The sequence below is a fragment of the Diachasmimorpha longicaudata genome, chromosome 9, assembly GCF_034640455.1.
Source record: "Diachasmimorpha longicaudata isolate KC_UGA_2023 chromosome 9, iyDiaLong2, whole genome shotgun sequence".
In the NCBI taxonomy this organism is placed as follows: Eukaryota; Metazoa; Arthropoda; class Insecta; order Hymenoptera; family Braconidae; genus Diachasmimorpha; species Diachasmimorpha longicaudata.
The window spans coordinates 7952734-7959671 of record NC_087233.1 but is presented as its reverse complement, the minus strand read 5'-3'; the positions used below and the strand labels follow the sequence as shown (position 1 = coordinate 7959671).

Genomic DNA, 6938 nt, shown 5'->3' with positions numbered 1-6938 from the left:
TTCCATATTTTTACAAATAGATAAAACTATTAAATTTCATTTTTCAATTCTAAATTTATTAGTTAAAAAATTTTCAATTCAATTGCATTCAAAAAACAAAGTATTTTTTAATTCAATTTTAAAGAATAACTTAATATATTAATTTTATATTTCATATATAAGTAAAATAATTACCAATCGCATTACCATCAGTACAATTATCGACGCATGAAACCAGTTACCCCTAAAACTGTTATCACTATTTACCCATCGCCGACATACCGACTGACATTACCTTCAGTCCAGTTACCGACGCTTCCAGTCGGTTACCCATAAAACTCTTATCACTATTTTACCCACATCCCAGATACCGACTCTCCAATACTATTATTACCGACAACCTACTTATCGACGTGTCGAACCAGTCACCTGCCCTCTACCCAATTACCCATCTACTTCCAAATTTTCAATATTTACAACTTTAATAGCTGACAACCCCGCAACCCATTAAAATCAATTAAAAAACCCTATTTTTTACACGCCTTACTCAATATTCCTCTCACACCATTTAATATCCATTAAACCTATTTTTTTTATTTTTATTTATTACAATATCATTACAAGTGCCCCCATTCCTTGCATTTTTTATTCTAAATTTTAATATATTTCATTTTTCTCTTTTTTTACTGAAAAATTTTCATATTTTTATAATATTCTATTTTTAATTCATTTTACACTAGAAATTTTCTAAATTTCACATATCAAACAACTATTTTCTTTCTTTCAAATCAATTTACAATTTATTAGTCAAGTCAGAAGCTTTACTCAAATCTTACATTTTATACAATTTTCAATTTGCAATTTAATCTTTAATCTTGCTTTATATATAGGTATAATTATTCAATTAGAGTTGAGTCTTACTGAAACTCTAATATAATGGTACCTGCTCATGCTTTTGTTACAATTTTTTTTTTTTTTTTATAATTATGCCTATTATAATTGGAGGTATGATAGGTATAACTATAAAAAAAAAGTATAACAAAAACATGACGAGTTACCATTCTATTGTACTCCCAGTAAGACTCAACTCTAATTCCATAATTATACCTATAGATAACTCAACATTAAACATTAAATTGCAAATTTATTTAAAAGGAAAACAAAATCTTCTTTGCCATCTAAAATTTATCATTTTTAATTATATTATAAATTTTCTAAATTTATACTTGAAAATTAACTTCAAATTTGCTATTACAAAAAAATTTACATTTTTTTTTCTATTGAAAAAAAAAATCAAATTTATTATTAAATAATTCAATATTAGAAAATTTAACCCTAACCGGAAGTAATATAAATAAAAAGTTTAATGTATGTTAATTTATAACAAAAAATCATTTTAGAAAAAATACAAAAAATCGGGGCACTCCTCCTAATCATATTGTTATAAATAATCAAATATATATATAAATATATTATTAACAAAAAACAAATCTCTAATCTCTAATTCTTCAATAGCTTCAAAATACAACAATTCTAATTATTATAGATAATAATATTCAACATATATCATTTAATAAACAATATATTCTGATTTTTATAATCAAATTTCATTCTAAATTATTCAAATTCTAAATAACGCTCTTCAAATTCAAATCAATAATCCAAAATTTACAATATAAATAGAAATTCTAATTATTCTTGCAATTTATTTTTAACAAACAATTCAAATAAAACATATTATTCAATCGAAATTTATTAATATATCAATAAATCAAGACCCAAAACGAACAACTCCTAATAATTATAATAATAATAATTAAACAATTATTAAATAAAGAAATTTCAATTTATAAAAAATAACTAAATTATTCAACTAAATCTATTTAATAAATAATATTGTATAGATTTTGCCCCCACATAACTTCTATTAATAACTATTTTATTCAAACAATAAAAGTTAATCAATTTATTTCTAAGAAAAATTAATATTCAATAAGAATTATTTCAAATTAATAAAATAAACATAGAAAATCAATTATATTTTTTTATATAAATAATTATATCTTTTAACGTTATAAACATAACATTTTTTCATATTTTTACAAATAGATAAAACTATTAAATAGAATTTTTCTAATCTAAATTTATTAGATTAAAAAATTTTCAATTCAATTTAATTCAAAAAACTAAGTATTTTTACATTTAATTTTAAATAATAAATTAATATATTAATTTAATATTCCATTTTGTATATTAATTATAAGTATTTATTTCAATTTAATATTTTATATATAAGTCAAAAAATTACCAATCGCATTACCATCAGCGAAAATTATCGACGCTTCAAACCAGTTACCCCTAAAGCTGTAATCACTCTTTACCCATCGCCGACATACCGACCGACGACTGTCATTACCTTCAGTCGAGTTATCGACTCTTCGAGCCGGCTACCCCTAAAACTATTATCACTGTTTAACCAACAGCCCAAATACCGACCGACCAATCGGATTACCGACAATCTAGTTATCAACGTGTGGAACAACTCACCCGCGCTCTACCGGATTACCGATCTCATTCGAAATTTTCAATATTTACAACTTTAATAGCTGACAACCGCGCAACGCTTTAAAATCAATTAAAAAACACTATTTTTTACACGCCTTACTCAATATTCCTCTCACACCATTTAATATCCATTAAACCTATTTTTTTTATTTTTATTTCAACTATTTTCAATATGTTCAAAATTTTATAGCTAACACCCCCACAAAACATTAAAATCAATTTTAAAAACCCAATTTTTCATACGCCTTGCTGAATATTCGTCTCACGCCATTTAATATCCATTAAAACTATTTTTAAAAATTTTATTTTAACCATTTTCAATATGTTACGAATTTAACACCTGATAACCCCACAAAATGTTAAAATCTAAATATTCGTCTCACGCCATTTAATATCCATTAAAACTATTTTAAAAAATTTTATTTTAACCATTTTCAATATGTTACGAATTTAACAGCTGATAACCCCACAAAACGTTAAAATCAATATAAAAACAACGGAATTTTTCATACGCGTCGCTAAATATTCGTCTCATGCCATTTAATATCCATTAAAACTATTTTAAGTATTTTTATTTTAACCATTTTCAATCAGTCGCAAATTTAACACCTGACAACTCCACAAAACATTAAAATCAATTAAAAAAACGCAATTTTTCACACGCGTTACTAAATATTCGTCTCACGCCATTTAATATCCATTAAAGCTATTTTCAAAATTGTTATTTCAACCATTTTCAATATGTTGCAAATTTAACAGCTGACAGCCCCGCAAAACATTAAAATCAATAAAAAAAAAACGCAATTCTTCATACGCGTTGCTAAATATTCGACTCACACCATTTAATATCCATTAAAGCTATTTTAAAAAATTTTATTTTAACAATTTTCAATACTTACCTGTTTAACTGATAACAAACCCACAAAACATCAAAATCAATATAACAAAAACACTATTTTTCACACGCGTTGCTAAATATTCGTCTCACACCATTTAATATCCATTAAAGCTATTTTTAAAATTTTTATTTTAACTATTTTCAATACGCTAAAAGTTTGACGGCTGATAACCCTGTCACGTCATTACACTTCGTCGACTATTTACCCATCGCCGAGATACCGACCGTCCAATACTCTTACCGACAGACTAGTTATCGACGTGTGGAACAAGTCACCCGCGCTCTAACCAATTACCGACATGGTTCAAAATTTTCCATATGTTACCAATTTAACAGCTGACAACCCCGCAAAACATTAAAATCATTTTAAAAAACTCAATTTTTCACACGCATTGCTAAATATTCGTCTCACACCATGGAATATCCATTAAAGCTATTTTCAAAATTTTTATTTCACCCATTTTCAATACCTTCTGAATTTAACACCTGACAACCCGACAAAAAATTTTTATCAATTTTAAAAACCCTATTTTTCACACGCCTTGCTAAGTATTCCTTCATTTACACCCTCTTGTCACATTCTTACGACTTTATTCTGACTAACTGTTGCAAAACCTAGCTTCTAACTCTCTCTTCTCAATCTCTATCCATAAAAATATCCTCACCAGTCTAACCATATTATTGCAAAGGTAAGCAAATCTAGTCTGAAGGGTGACAAGTTTCGCAGGGCCACCAATTTCTTGACTGACACCATCTAGCGAAACCCTTACAACTTCATTATGACTAGGATTTGCAAAACTTCGCTTCTAACTCTCTCTCTCTTCTCAATCTCTATTCATAAAAATATCCTAACCAGTCTAACAATATTATTGCAAAGGTAAACAAATCTAGTCTGAAGGGTGACAAGTTTCGCAGGGCCACCAATTTCTTGACTGACACCATCTAGCGAAACCCTTACAACTTCATTATGACTAGGCTTTGCAAAACTTCGCTTCTAACTCTCTCTATTCATAAAAACATGCTCACGCCATTTAATATCAATTCAAAAAAATTACAAATTTATATTTATACCATTAACAGTACCTTACAACTTTCACAGCGATCAACCCCCGGGTTCATCACTAAAATCCCCCACAAAAAAAACGCAATTCTTTATCAGCCTTGTTAAATATTTCTCAGGCTCGATGAAATAGCAATGAAAAATACATTTTCAATTTATATTTCTCCCCATAACAGATGTTAAACATTTTTACTACCTTATCACTTTTACATTTAAATGCTCCTCCCCCCGAGGTTCTCTTTACGGTTATTCATCATTTGTGAGAAATCATTTACAATGCAAATTACTAAATTCCGACTAACAAATATCCACCTGTCAAGCTAACCATCCCACTCAATTATTTTTTTACTAATTATTCATTTCATCGTCAAAAAGCTTTCTTCAAATATTCATTTCTTATAATTTATCATTCCACCCAAACTAGCCGCCGCCGCCGCATATACTAAACCTCCGCATTCAATTCAATGCGTCGAGGCTTGTCCAAAAAATATTTTCCACCCCTATATAATACACGATGGCTCAATTGGTCAACACGATTCGTCGGAATCGGATACCTTTTCCTCGGTGTCCAACTCCGACGGAACAAAACCCCGGGGGCTCCGACAAGGAGGCCGTCGAATTCTGGACGGTCCCCCCGTCTTCATTCCCCTCCACCCTCAATTTACGCGCTTTTTACCGCCCAATATACAGGGCATATACAAAAGGGGAATCCACGTCGCACTTCACCACGGCCAAGTACGACGGGTAAATCAGGGTACAGGTCGCACTCCGACGGCTATGCACGTCCGAGTCCGACGGATAAAGTGCGGGATCCGACGGCGGCCGCTGAATTCTCCAGCAACGCCCGTCTTCATTTCCCACCGCGCCCCCCCAAAAACACCCCTTCCTACAACCACCAGTATATAAGACAGCTGAGTCCAACAATCCATGACAAATTACAAAAATTCATTTTTCAACAAAGCTTTTTCACCATTTTATTTTTACTGACGACACAAAAAAATTATATAAAACCCAATTAAGAGCTAATTCTCTAATTAATTCAAAAACCCCAACTCTGGCTAGCTTCACTTTATTAATTAATTAATTTTAATTTCTCACAACTGATAAACGTACCTCTTATCCACTAGAAGCTCATCATGAGCATCGTTAAACATTTGTGACAAATAATTCAAAATTTATCACAATTGCTTAACATTAAATAAAAATTCTTTAATTTTTGACTCACCGAGATATCAACTGCAAACTGCAAACTGCATACTGCAAACTGCATACTGCAAACTGTCGCCTGCTGTTGAATGCTGTCTCAGCATTCCTCCTTGTCCACAGCTCACTTCACCTTAAAAAAAAAAAAAACAAATTACAAAAATTGATTTTTCAACAAAGCTTTTTCACCATTTTATTTTTACTGACGACACAAAAAAATTATATAAAACCCAATTAAGAGCTAATTCTCTAATTAATTCAAAAACCCCGACTCTGGCTAGCTTCACTTTATTAATTAATTCATTTTAATTTCTCACAACTCATAAACGTAGCTCTTATCCACTAGCTCATCATGAGCATCGTTAAACATTTGTGACAAATAATTCAAAATTTATCACAATTGCTTAACATTAAATAAAAATACTTTAATTTTTGACTCACCGAGATACCAACTGCAAACTGCAAACTGTCGCCTGCTGTTGAATGCTGTCTCAACATTCCTCCTTTTCCACAGCTCACTTCACATTAAAAAAAAAAAAAAAACACTATCCCCACATCACTGCACTCATTTTTTTTCTACAAATGTCACAAACCACTGCCCCCCCCCCCCCAACCCTTCACCACACTGCTCACTGAATATACCACCTTATTTATCACTACCCAATTAACCATTTAATTATGCCACAATTTAAATAAAATGCACACACTTTTTTAGGCCACTGTATTTACAACCCGACTGATTATTTTTTAAATTAAAATTTTAACCATTTTTTAACAAATTACACCTTTTCACCGACGCACCAACAACCACCAACGCGCACAACTCTCCCCCCCCCCCCATCCCTTTGCCACTCAAGTCTGTAGATACGCTACGTATTTTTCATTCGTCCATTTTCCATTTTATTATTTTAAAAATGTCACTCAATAAACACACCTTTCCGGCCCAATGCATTTACACGCAATTTACCACTTTTTTTTAACCAACAATTTGTCCAATTATTTAATTTTACAGGTTACGCGTCATCACCAAGCCGCCGACAAGCACGGCTGCCCCGCCTCGCCGCACCATCCCTTTGCCACCCAAGTCTGTCGAGATGCTCCCCATTTATCAACTGTCCATTTTGCATTTTATTATTTTAAAAAATGTCATTGAATGCACACACTTTCCTGGACCAATCCATTTACACCCAATGCACCAGTCTTTTTTAGCAATATTTCACTATTTATTTAATA

The 6938-nt window shown here is 30.8% G+C and overlaps 1 long non-coding RNA gene across 1 annotated transcript; it reads right to left on the bottom strand.

Annotated features, from left to right (window-relative positions):
* Positions 1–2130: 2130 nt before the first annotated feature.
* Positions 2131–6315, bottom strand: LOC135165762 (uncharacterized). The gene is made up of 2 exons (XR_010299566.1): positions 6147–6315; positions 2131–5838 (listed from the first exon to the last, which is right to left on the bottom strand). It is a non-coding gene; the product is annotated as an uncharacterized LOC135165762 (long non-coding RNA).
* Positions 6316–6938: the final 623 nt, after the last annotated feature.